This window comes from Clarias gariepinus, chromosome 9 (assembly GCF_024256425.1).
Source record: "Clarias gariepinus isolate MV-2021 ecotype Netherlands chromosome 9, CGAR_prim_01v2, whole genome shotgun sequence".
NCBI classification, from domain to species: domain Eukaryota; kingdom Metazoa; phylum Chordata; class Actinopteri; order Siluriformes; family Clariidae; genus Clarias; species Clarias gariepinus.
The window spans coordinates 21766507-21780890 of NC_071108.1; positions in this window are offsets into that span (position 1 = coordinate 21766507).

Here is a 14384-nt window from a genome sequence, read left to right on the forward strand (position 1 = left end):
TTGAGTAAGTGAGTGAGTGTTTTGATTCTGATCCTTTATACGTCCATCTTATCCCTCACACATACAATTTCCTTCAATATATTGTACTATCTTTTTGTATTTTGTATGAATGAATGAATGTCTATGTCTTTAAAAAAAAGCAGTTCCCAAATTATTCATAGTGTGTAAATGAGTGTGTAAGTGTGTGTATGTATTTGCCCTATGACAGATTGGCACCCCATCCAGGGTGTACCCTGCCTCATGCCTTAAGGGCGTTTTCTCACTTTGGCACTTTGTTGCCCGTTTCCGAGCACACTTGGCCCCAGGACCAGTAATTCTTTTCTGTGAGGATGCAAAGGTTCCAAGCTCAGGAACCAATCCCTGGACCGATTGCAGAGTTGGTCTCAGGAACGATTTATGCGTACGCACTCGTGCTCAAAACAAGAAGTGTTGTAATTACTATTTGATAATTAAGTTTCTGACGTAATTACTACCCCTACACCAGGGGCCTCCAAATCCAGTCCTGGAGGCCCCTGGTGTACGGGTAGTGTCCAACACAGTTTGGTGATTCTTCTTCTCAAACACAGCTAATTTAACTAATCTGTTAATTACTAGATTCAGTGGGTGTGTTTAGGTGTTGGTAAATTACAAACTGTGCTGGTCACTGGCCCTCCAGGACTGGATTTGGAAACCCCTGCCGTACGCAAACAAACATGGCTGCTACAGATCTCTGTAAAGTAATGCTAAAGTACATTATTTGCTCGAAACGAAAACATCCAAAGATAATCGGACACTAAGCTGGGCTGTGCAAAGTTAAACTGCAGCTCGAGCAGCACACAGCGCGCTGTGCGATACTTAAGTGAGGAAAAGATAAACAATAGGCTAAAAACCATCCTGTGTGATCTACCTTTATCATCCGAACCGAACAGCGTGGGTACTGGTCCAGCAGAGAGCCTGTGAGCGAGTGGTAAGTTAATATTAAATACTAACGTTATTAACATCGTTAAAGAGAATCCCATATTATCACGGCATCTCCTGGTAATTGTCTGTGGATCTTGTAGTGACATTTTAAATGCATACAATAAGATATACAGGATGATCCTTTCACATTTACTCACAAAAAAGTTAATCCCTCATGTCTGCTTATTGTTAGAATTATTTTATATAAAAAGGAGTTATTTCCAATCTCTTGCTCTCTTCCTCATAGATCTTATATTAACGTGTTAAATCTTTCCTGCTGCTATCTTTCTGTCTCCTCTTGCATCTGTTTTTAAAGGTGCCAACGCTCCCACGCTTACCTTCTCATTATCTCTATATGTCTCTCTCTCTCCCTCTCTCCTTCCCCATTTCCCCCTAACTCAAGCCAACATCATGTGATTCGTCTCTGGACGGACACCTCTGTCATCCTCTCCTTTGAGTCTTCAGGATCTCACCAAGACATTTAAAATGGTTCATTGTTCTTTGTAGTAACATATACTGAACAAAAATATAAACGCAACACTTTTGTTTTTGCTCCCATTTTTAATGAGAGGAACTCAAATATCTGAAACATTTTCTACATAAACAAAATAACCATATCTCTAGAATATTGTTCACAAATCTGTCAAAATCCGTTACGATAAAGAACTGGAGTCAAGTCAAGACCCCGATGAGGATGACGAGCATGCAGATAAGCTTTCCTGAGACGGTTTCTGACAGTTTGTGCAGTTTGACGATCTTGGAGGTGAACCTGCTGGATGTGGAGGTCCTGGGCTGGTGTGGTTACACGTGGTTTGCGGTTGTGAGGTCGGTTGGATGTACTGCCATATTCTCTGAAACGCCTTTGGAGACGGCTTATGGTAGAGAAATGAACATTTAATTCACGAGCAACAGCTCTGGTGGACATTCCTGCTGTCAGCATGCCAATTGCACGCTCCCTCAAAACTTGCGACATCTGTGGCATTGTGCTGTGTGATTCAACTGAACCTTTCAAAGTGGCCTTTTACACATGGCCAGTCTAAGGCACACCTGTGCAATAATCATGCTGTCTAATCAGCATCTTGATATGGCACACCTGTGAGGTAGGATGGATTATCTCGGCAAAGGAGAAGTGCTCACTATCACAGATTTTGACAGATTTGTAAACAATATTTGAAAGATATGGTTATTTTGTGTATGTAGAAAATGTTTCAAATCTTTGAGTTCATCTGAGAGCAAAAACAAAAGTGTTGCGTTTATATTTTTGTTCAGTATATGTTGATGGCACAGGCGTTTGGTCAAACATATAAAAACCCCATATTTTTCTGTTAAAAAACAGAGACCTTTCTGACAGACAACGTGTGTATTTGACTCCTGGCGCCAGAAAAACTTACTGAAGCACAATGTATGATGCGTGGCCAACATATTTTTGAACCAGTGTAGCTACAAGAGGATACAGAGGATAGGGTTAGATGGAAGCAGGTGATTTGCTGTGGCAAAAGGGAACAGTTGAAAGACAAAGTTTCTTTCTACATTGTAAAACAATTTTAAAGGCATCCAGAAAATGCAATAATTTCCTTTGAACAATTACTTTTAGCAGACGCTCTTATCCAGAGTGACCTACATTTTTTTTTAATCTCATTACAAATCTGAGCAGTTGAGGGTTAGGGGCCTTGCTCAAGGGCCCAACAGTGGCAACTTGGTGGTTGTGGGGTTTGAACCTGGGATCTTCTGAACCGTAGTCCAATGCCTTAACCACTGAGCTACCCCTTATGATCTGTAAACCCTTCATAACATTCTAGAAGAACTTCTCCTCTGTAGCAGAGGGAAGTTTTGGTCTTCATGAGAGGCAGTTTCATTATGGTGCTCGATAGGCGTTGCAAATGAATTTGACAGTCCTGTTCTTGCAAGAACTATTCCAGATTGTGGTTGTTGTTACTTAAATAACCTAATTCCATATGTCATGTAATAGTTTTATTCAGTATTGTTCAATAAGAAGAGAAAAGAAGTTACATTTAGTTTTTTCCTGATATTTTTCTCTAGTTAAACACAGAGGTATGCTCTCTGTTTGGTATTAAGTCTCTGTTCTCCTTACCACCCACAAATGAATGGCCTAGTGGAACGGATGATTGGTACTATCCAAAGGTATGTTCCTGTTTACATAACCTATCTATGATATTAGATAGCATATTATGTAAGGTATAAGCGTTTACTTAATTACCGTCTCTTCTATTTAGAGCCCTGGCAAAGCTTTGTGATGAGAAACCAGAACAATGGGACACTTGATGCGGTCCTTTTCAATATCAGGACCAAAAAACACCTCACTACAAATTTTACACTATACTTTCTCATGTTTGGTAGGGAGGTTCGATATTTTTTAAAGGTCCCAGAGTTTCTAGACGTGAGTATATCTGTGGTTATAATTTATATTTTCCAAAACATGTTTTCTTTTTCATTTCATACAAAAATTTAGAGAGAGTAATAATCTTGTTATTATAATAATATAACTTTAATGTTATTATATCAATAATGTTATTATAACTACTTATTGCACAGATAAATTAAACAGTGGAGCACGTTCTGTAGAAAGGAAATCGTCAACTCTGCTCGTAAAGTACAGGACCAGGTATTCAGCGCAGTAAACAAAAATATGCAATCAGCAAGAGACAAAACAAGGCGAAAAAAAGAGCAGGATCTTGGGCCCACACAACACAAATTGAAAATTGGAAATAGGGTTCTCAGAAAGAAAAAATGTAAGGAAAGAAAGAAAAAAAAAGTAAGGAGTGAGCAGAGAAAAGGAGGAAAGCTTAACAAAGAACTTCTGGGTCCTTTCACATTACTGTCCATTAATAATAAAAAGAGTGCTGACTTATTTAATGAGAAAGAATAAAAAAAAAGTTAGTCTGGAACACCTGGTTCCATACATACAAGACATGTGCCTCACAGACGTCAAAAGAGTTTCAGTTCTGTTCCACTGTCTCCTGCTGCAGTTGTCCAGAGCCCTCTGTCTCCTGCCGCAGATGCCCAGGGGCCAATGTCTTCTTCCGCAGCTGCCCAAAGCCCAATGTCTCCTGCCGCAGATGCCCAGGGACCAATTTCTCCTGCCGCAGATACCTAAAGACCACTGTCTCCTGCCACAGCTCCTCAGAGCCCACTGTCCCATCCCAGATTTTAAATTGCTTTCCAAATTTGAGCAAACTACCTGACATTTTAATTATATACTGTACATCTAATTATTTTATAGATCACAATGTGAATGGATTTATTTCAAAAGTTGTCACAAAATATATATTTTTATTTTTTGCTAAACTTTGGAAGGTGTGAGCCTAACCCTAGAGCCGCCGTAAAACGATGCGCGGGAGGGAACCGATAGAAAGCCAGTCCGCCGATAGGCTTTCAGCTTTACAATGTACCCTAAACGATTGCATCGTTTCCTCCTCCGCTTTCTCCGCAAGATGTTAAGGGGCCAGCGGCGAACACAATCCGGGATATCCGTTCGAAGCGACTCATGTAAGTTATCAAAAGAGCAGTCCACCTCTGAGTTGTAGATCGTAGTAGTATCTGCAACCAAGTTGCGGATATCCAAAAGTGCGTGACGGTCGTAAGTTAGAAGCGTGCAGCAATTCAGGAAAAGAAGGTAAATCAAACAGCCAAACAAGCAACCAGAAGAGCAGCAGACGGCATGCCAAATGCACCGGCGCCATCTTGAATGAGACTGTAGACCACTTATCATCAACTGGTGTCCCCTCTGACACCAAATTTTTCACATCAGGCTTGGCCGCTGTTAGACTTATGCGCAAACAGTCCTCCAAAGACTGGGTTGACAGTCGGTTCTTTTCGTGTGTTTTTATCTAATTTATCTTGGAGAATGCAGCCTCACAGGTGTAGGTTGAACCGAACATGGTGAGCACATACATAGCCAGTGTTTTCAATGTGTCATAGGTCTCGGGACAAGATACCCAAAATGCGCTCAGGCTTTCAGCCACCACGGAGAGCTTTCTGCACTTGCTTGGCCAAAACGTGCACACGACGTGCATTAGTTGAGGCAGAAAGAGGTATTTGTTTGACAGATGCAATAATTCTGTCCATTGATTTGTCGGGGGCAGGTTCCTCCAGAACGGTGATCATGCACTCCTTTAAAACCTGACTTTCCGCGAAAGGCTGGTTATCCCTGCAAAGCACCCTAGCAGCGATGCACATGTCACTCTCTCTTGATCAGTTAAAGTTCGAGTAATAATGCCACTTGCACGGGAGTAGGTAGATTTCAATGTAGCGATATTTCTCTGACGGGCCTCTGACTGATTAGGATATGAAACCTTTAAATTAGAATGTTTTGTGTTGTGGTGATGGTGCAGATTGTACTCTTTTGCAACAGCAACAGTTTCACTGCAAATTAGGCATACTGATGACGCATTTCGGAAGGTTGGCATGATAAATGCAAACTTTTTAGTCCAGTCATCATTGAAGGACCTGTTTTCTACATCAACTTTGCGTTTCATGGTCTTTGAGAGTGCCATTTTACCTCTGTTAAGAGACCCTTTCCTGTCACTTCCTCCGTGTTTGTTTTTCAAGTGCTCTTTAAAAAAGTTGACTTAGCCTAATAGAATTCATGCAAAATATCTATTACTCCTAGTGGTTGACTGTGATATAGGTGATGGGAGCCTGAATCAAATGCTTGAGTTTTGTAATGAAATGGAAAAATTATAAACAATAAACATAATGTTAAGCTAAAATTAGATTTTTGTTTAATTTTCTTCTTGGGGGTCCGGCCCCCAAGGAGACTGTTTGGTAAAACTCTGGCTCTTTGACAAATATAGTTGATGACCCCTGCTGTAGACAAAAAAAGAAAGATATGGAAAATGTTTATGTCTTTTCTATTTCGCAGGCTCACCAAATGCATCAGAACACCCCATCAGGTACTACATGCCTAATCGGCTCTACACCTGTTAAAACACAGTGGGAATTTCACACACAGAGCAGGAACCCCACAGTGAGTATGTTGAACTTGGTACTAAATAATGATACACAAAACCTACCCATTTTAATGTTAAGTATCAATGGTACTCCTTATCCTTTCAGTAGAATAGAATAGTCTTTATTGTCATTGCAACAAGTACAACGAAATTTAAAGTGCCATCCCTCAATGCAACCTTGAAACATGATCACCCTCACACACACACACACACACACACACACACACACAAACTGTTTTTATATCTACTGGTTCTAGTTTTTAATGTTCTATACCGTCTGCCAGATGGCAGTAGATCAAACAGTTGATGTCCTGGGTGTGAGTTGTCCTTTACAATTTTATTGGCAAGTTTAAGGCAGCAGGAATTGCTGAGGGGGCAGCTGACAATCTTTTGGGCAGTTGTAATGACCCTCTGCAGTGCCATTCTCTGGGCCACAGTGCGGCTGCTGTACCACACACATATGCAGTATGTCAGTATGCTCTCAATGGAGCACAGATAAAAAGACACCAGAAATCTCTAAGAGATGTTGTTCTTCCTGAGCATTCTCAGGAAATACAGTCTCTGCTGGGCCCTTTTTAGGATCTCAGATGTGTTTACCCCCAGATCCTCCTTAACATGTACTCCTAAAAAGCGGAAGTGCGGAACCTTCTCCACACAGTCCCCGCTGATAAACAATGGTGAAATGTCCATTTTTCCCTCCTAAAATCTATGATGACCTCCTTGGTCTTGGTGGTGTTAAGGAGATTATTTTCTCCACACCAGGCTGCTAAAATAAATGTTCCACAAAATAAACATTATACAGTATGAGAATTTGTATAACGTGTCTTAATTTTCATGTATTAATTTGTCACGTGCCTAGGGTTAATTATAATAGTAATAATAATAATATGAATTTTTGATTATGATGTCCTAATATATATGATAGAGATTAGTGGGGGATGCAATCCGTGACAGGGGGCATTTTAGCGCATAACACAACTTTACTGCTGTTCACCTCTATTGCTCAAATTCCCCCCTCTTGGTCGGCGACTGCGAGTGACGTCACTCCCCACACAATCCCGCCCCACAGTATAGACCCGCCCCTGATGCTGATTGACAGGTTTTTGTGTAAATTTTGTGTAAAGCAAACGGTCATGCAAAGTTTGCAATTGCATTTGAATTATGGCACACTTTGTGCGTCCACATATGGGAAACGCAATTGCAAACTTTGGAATATTGTCCGGGATATCGCTTTATAGGTTTCCGTGTAACGTGTTGGAAATGCAATTGCAAATGGATTAGCGATTGCACAAGCAAACACACAAATGAACAAACATACACATCAAATACACCATGGTAGCTATGTGCAATATTAAGACGGAACATGTTAAACTTTATAGTGATGTGCAATATCTCTAGTGATGTGCAATACTATGGTGGAACATGCTATTTTTCTTTCTGTCTCGGAGAACCACCATAACTGGGCAAAGTGCAATTTAAAACATTTAAACATTAAAAATATTATTGTAAATGCCTGTCACTCACTCTCTGTATGTATACATATACTCATTCGGTACAAACATAGTACTTAGTCAACTGTGTTTACTTATGGTCTAAATATATATTTATGTAAAAAAAAATTTACTACACAGATGTCCATATTCTATATTCTATAAAATATAGTATTCTATTTTTCTATTTTTTATTTTATTTTACTTTATTCTGTTGTTTCTTAATTTTTTACTTTGTACTATCAATCTACTAGGCCAATTCAATTCAATTTTTTTATAGCGCTTTTAACATTGTCTTTGTCGCAAAGCAGATTTACACAATCAAAAGAACTATTTAAGGTCGATTCATAAACATTTACATTCCTCATTTGGAATGTAAATGTGTATAAATCAAAATGGTCAGATAGTCCCTGGTGAGCAAGCCAAGGGCGACAATGGCAAGGAAAAACTTCCTGGATGGCAAAATGAAGAAACCTTAAGAAGAACCGGACTCAACAGGAAACCCATCCTCATTTGGGTGAAACAGAAAGCAGGAATTGATCTGCATTCATACTGTGTGTTAGGTGGCAGCCAGTTTAGCTATAACAGTTGATGTTAATCGATGTTTATATGGAATCCAGGTAGTTTTTGGAGACTCGGGTGGACTTGTAGAAATTCCAGTCCTGAACTGTCGAGCGAATGCGGCATGTCAAGTCCTCAGAGAAACAGCTGTCAACACCAGTCGAGGCCAGAACCATCTTCTTGTTAGAGTGAAACCGTCCCCAGACACCGGACACATCCAAAAGAGACACACAGGGCATCCATGTGACGAGATCTTCAACCAGAACGGGGCACCAGGATAGGTAAGACAGGTCCAGAAGGCAGAGGGAGTCTGGATCACTGGCAGCTCAGGAACGACATGTGTAGCTCGACAGAGAGAGGGAAAGAGAGAGAGAACAGAAGAGGGGAGAGCAGAAGCGGAGAGATACAGTAACAGTTAGGTATGGTCGCAGTCACATAATGTATAATGTAAATGTATATTTAGTGTAGAGTGCAAGCAGAGACTCAGGCAGGACTCACTATAACAGCATAACCAAAAGGGAGAGCCAGAAGGAAACACAGACATAAGGGCTCCCTGAGATGTAAAGCAAACAATCACCTCACCGTCAACAAACCTGAGTGATCAATGAGAGTGGGGAAGACAGCATCTAAACATATTAGTTTACCATAATACTCTACGTCCATGAGTCCCCTAGATCTGCCCCTTTACCCAAGACAAATCTATTTATAAAAATGCTTGATTAAATAAATAGGTTTTTAGCCTGGACTTAAACACTGAGACTGTGTCTGAGTCCCGAACATTATTTGGAAGACTATTCTATACCTTTGGGACTTTGTAAGAAAAAGCTCTACCCCCAGCTGTAGTTTTCATAATACAGGGTACTGACAAGCAGCCTGCATCCTTTGATCAAAGTAGGCGTGGCGGATCGTAAGACACTAGCAGTTCACTAAGATACTGCGACGCGAGACCATTTAATGTTTTATATGTCAAGAGTAGTATTTTAAAATCAATGCAAAATTTCACAGGGAGCCAATAAAGTGAAGATAAGATAGGTGTGATGTGCTTATATCTTCTGATTCTAGTGAGAACACTTGCTGCTGCATTCTGGACTAGCTATACTGTAGCTTGTTTATGCACCTAGTTAACCAGACAGGACGGCATGACAATAGTCCAACCTAGAGGTGATAAAAGCATGAACTAGTTTTTCTGCATTATTTAGCGAAAATATATTTCTTATCTTGGCAATATTTTTGAGGTAAAAGAATGCTATCCTGGTAATATTATCTACATGAGCTTCAAATGAAAGGCTGGAATCCCTAATTACACTGAGGTCTTTTACTGTTGCACTTGATGGAACAGAAAGGCCATCTAAAGTTGCAGTATGGTCTAAAATCTTACTTCTAGCTGCATGCGATCCTATGACTAGAACTTCTGTCTTATCAGAATTAAGCAGAAGGAAGTCACACCATGTCACACTTTGACACTTTCCAGAGCACATACCTTTCAAAAAACAAAAAGCATACGGCATGCACACTATTTTAAACCTTCTTTAAAGTGTGGCAATAGGGCAAAACGCATATACATATATTTACTCAGTATGTCTTATTCCTGTGTGTATGTTTGTTTATTCTGCATAACTTAAAAAGTGTAATCATCATTTACAAACCCCTTTTATTAGATAAAGGAAGGAATGAGTGGATAAGATATGTAATGTTTAATATCAATCTAAAGCTGGTTTTATTCAAAGGCGTTGGTGAACACGGGAAATTGGTAGGATGATCTGAGCTCATGCAAAATTACTTCATAAAAGGTATTCAAAACTCCTACTGGATGGGCCCCACCTGACAGCCAAAACACCGGACTAAGGTATGCGCAAAAGGGGGAACCCAATTGGACCAAGCACCCGTGGGACGGACTGACGCCAAAGGGGCAAAAACCCTAAGGAAGTCTACAACACAGTCAAGGTACCAACTACTACTGGATCCTACAACCACTTCCAAACAGCTCAGGCTTCCACTCTTGCGGGCGTTTTCCAAGAACTCTTAACGAGACTTTGTGCCAGAACTCCAAAGTCCCACAACGAAAAAACCAGCAGGAGAGGTTCCAGAGCACAGCTATCGGTAACCGGGCAACATACGCCTCACTAAAGCGCTTTTCTGAAAAACATCATCTTTACAACAGCGCCCCAACCAATCAGCAACAGAACTCATCTTCCTCAAGGGTTCATAGACTGCTCATTCAGCTGTGTTCTCCGCTGTTGTAAGAGATGCCATGGCTTCCCTAACCCTGCCTGAGAAAGTCGTCTTATGTTATACGCCATCCTCCTCTCAGCTGAAACTGAGGACTTATGTTGCAAACATTCACTGCGCGTGCTGACACACCTGGCTGATGTTGGATTCATGGCTTCATTTACTAAGCTTCAATTTTGCTTTCCGCAGGTCTCCTATCTGGGATTTACAATCGCCAGGAACGAAGAACAATATCTGCTGATCGCATACGATTTGTTGTTGAGATTCGTCCACTTGCCACAAAGCAAGCTTCATTTACTAAGCTTCAATTTTGCTTTCCGCAGGTCTCCTATCTGGGATTTACAATCGCCAGGAACGAAGAACAATATCTGCTGATCGCATACGATTTGTTGTTGAGATTCGTCCACTTGCCACAAAGCACAGAGCTTGAGATGAGCTTATAAACTATTGTAGGCAGTTCTGTCCTGACTGTTCCTACTATGACAAGATATTGCGCCAGTCAAGCACATTCACTCATCCACAGTTCAGCTCCAGCATTGGGTCTACCTGATTATGGCAAGACATTTCACCTATACGTCACTAAAGGCGGGGGTGTCGCAACAGGGGTCTTAGCTCAAGAGCATGGCAGGTCTTATTGCCCAGTTGCATATTTATCTAAAACTCTAAATCTTGTAGCATCAGGACTTCTTGCTTGTCTGCGCTTCTGCTCTCATTGTCACGGATGCTGAAAAGATTGTTCTCTCGTACCCCTTAGTATTACACTCATCTCACCAAGTTATAACAATCCTTAATAATATTCATTATTATTAATGACTTAATGTCATGAAGGATACAAAGCTATTCTTTGTGCCACACATAATCTAACTATTAAACCAACATCTACACCCAACATCCAACTGTACTCTTACCCCGGCTTATGACACTCTGTGGGCCTGAGTGGACCCAACCAGACTGGGCTGATCATGTCTGTTTACATGAGATCACCACTAACTTGGCAGTACAGTGGAACCTCGGATTACGAGCATAATTCGTTCCGGAAGCGGGCTCGTATTCCAAAACACTCGTAAACCAAATTTAATTTTCCCATAAGAAATAATGGAAACTCTAATTCATAGTTCTACAGCCCCAAAAAATAAATACATAAAAAAGAATTAATACAAAATTTTAAGTAAAAATAAAACAAATTAACCTGTATTTTACCTTTAAAAAAAGTAAAAATAAGTCGTGCACACACATACACACACATTAACGGAGAGCCTGTTTCATCAGAAAAATTAGCAAGGAACATCACTAATCACACTTGCATGAGCGCATACTAACGGAATCACTGCTGTAAAGTAAAACAAACAAAAGACCCCCCACAAATGAACCTGCACTTTTCCTTTGAAAAGAATCGCGACAGAGCGGAGTTTCTGTGTAAGGCAGAGAGTGTGTGTCTGTATGTGTGTGCGAAGCCGAGAGGAATATTGGGTGGGAGGAGGTCTGTAAAGGCGAAAGTGTGTGTATGTGTATGTATTTGTGTTGTGTGTGGCAAAATATGTTTCGAACACACACGTGGTCACAGTGTTATAGTAAACAGTACACGCGTGCACGGATGTTGATTAAATCAAGTAAAAGACAAGCAAGGAGTAAGACCCAGAGTAAGACCCAGCAGGGGAGATGATTACCTACAATTTCGCAGCGCAAGAGAGAGAAAAAACGTTGGCTCAGTTGTGATCACGTGACGCCCGGCGTCAAAACAAGAAGTGCCTGCGTGATACATGATATTCAGTGCTCGTAAACCAAGACAATGGTCATTTCTCAAGTAAAATTTTTAAAAATTCTTTGCTCGTATGGCAGAACACTCGTAAACCATGTTACTCGCAATCCGAGGTTCCACTGTACGCTCCGATTTATCTTCCGCTCCCTTAGAGCATGGCGCACACATTTATGTTAGTGGCTCTTGTTCTAGGCCTAATGATAATGTGACATATTGCGGCTATTCTATCTGTCAACTGCCCAATATTGTACTAGAAGCTTATTCGTTGCCTTTTCTTTCAGCTCATGCTGCTGAACTTAGGGCTCTTACTCGTGCATGTATCCTATTTAAAAATCAACCTGTTACTATCTTTACAGATTTGCGTTATGCTTATGGTGTCACACATGATTTTGGGAAGATTTGGGTTTTGCAAAGGTTTTAAATCAGCGAACGGAAAACGTATTTCACATGCTACTCTTGTAACTGATCTTTTACAGTCTAGTTTGCTTCCATCGCAATAAGCTATAGTGAAGATCAAAGTTCATGCATCTGGTGACTCTGAAGAGGGTTTAGGTAATTGTTTAGCTGATAAGGTTGCCAAGTGGGCCGCTTAAGAAACCCCTTTGTCCCACACGTTTGTAGGGATACAGTACAGTATGTCCCAAGTTTGTCATCTGACATTGACATAGCCTTCTTGCAAACCTATTCTTCACCCAAAGATCTACATTTCTGGTCACCCGGCAGTGATATGCTAATTTGTGATGAGAATTTGCTCTTCCAGCAACTGTCCTCCTGATATTAGTGTGTAATTTTCATGGTATTTCACATGTTGCAAAATAGGGGGTAATCCGTATGATTGTGGACAGAGTCTGCATTTGCAATATCAAACAGGCTACACTTGTTCTATTAGATTCCAGTTTGATTTGTGCTCGTGCAAATACACAAGGACATATTAAACATGATGCCTTGCAAATGCCTATTGCACCCATTCAATGTTTACAAATTGATTTTACACACATGCCACAAGTCAGAAATCTAAAATACATGCTTGTAATTGTGGATAGATTTTCTAAATGTGTAGAGTCATTTCCATGCTCAAAAGAAAATGCAACTATAGTAGTTAAAATTCTGCCTAAAGAAATTATTCCTAAATACAGTATTTCAACATTTATTGACAGTGATAATGGCACGCCCTTCGTCTCCAAAGTGACAAACAAATGTGTACATTTTTAAGCATTGATTGGAAATTTCACATCCCCTACCATCCCCAAGGTTCTGGTGTGGTAGAAAAGAATTAACAGAACAATCAAAGATTTGTTGACTAAAGCCTAAAGATACGCACAACCAAACTCACCATTTGAGATCGGGCGACCATCTGCATCCTTTTATCATCATCTTTACTAACTTTACTAATCATGAACCCCTGTTCCTTTAAGTTAATATCTCTTGCTATGTTAAATAATTGCAGGCAGCAATAGTGGTTAGCACTGCGGTGGTGTAGTGGTTAGCACTGTCGCCTTGCACCTCCAGGGTCCGGGTTTGATTCCCAGCCAGGCTCGATCCCCATCTCTGTGTGCATGGAGTTCTCTCCGTGCTTGGTGGTTTACCTCCGGGTACTTCGGTTTCCTCCCACAGTCCAAAGATATCAGGTTAGGCTAATTGGCGTTCCCAAAATTGCCTGTAGTGTGTGAATGGGTTGCGATGGATTGGCACCCTGTGCAGGGTGTACCCTGCCTCTTGCCCTAAGCCTCCTGGGATAGGCTCCAGGTCCCTGCGACCCTGAATACAGGATAAAGCGGTATAGAAGATGAGCAAGTGAGTGAGTGCGTGAGAGTAAGTTAACTAATTGACATTTACAACTTCTTTTAGAATTTTATGGGGGCAACTGTTAGAATTATTTTATATAAAGAGGAGTTATTTCTACTCTCTTGCTCTGTACCTCATATATCTGATATTAACGTGTTAAATCTTTCCTGCTTCCTATCTCCTTCTGCATCTGTTCTTAAAGGGGTCATACAGGCCTACATGCACTTTTTTAAGCTGTTTGGACTGAACTGTTTACCACTTTTTACACAAAAAGCCGCCCAGTGGTTTTCTTTTCATTTATTACAATAACATGCCCCTTCTGAAATCAGGCCAATCGCAAATGCCTGTCACTGTGACGCCACACCACAAGAGGCCGCTCCTACACTAGTTGATTGACACTGGTGTTTTAGCAAAGACCCGCCCCGAGTGAGAAGAAGCTGTCGGCCATTGTTTTTCGCCGCTGGAGCAAAATGTCGCATTTGTTGTTGTTGCTCGCGGCAGCGTAACAGTCCGTTAATTCATGCCCATGCAGTGATGAGAAAGACAAATCGAGTCGATGCATGTCCATTCTTTTAATTTCTGCGTTGTCAGACGATATTACAAACTTCCGCGTAAGTTCCATACTTAAATTAAACCAAAAACGACGACTTA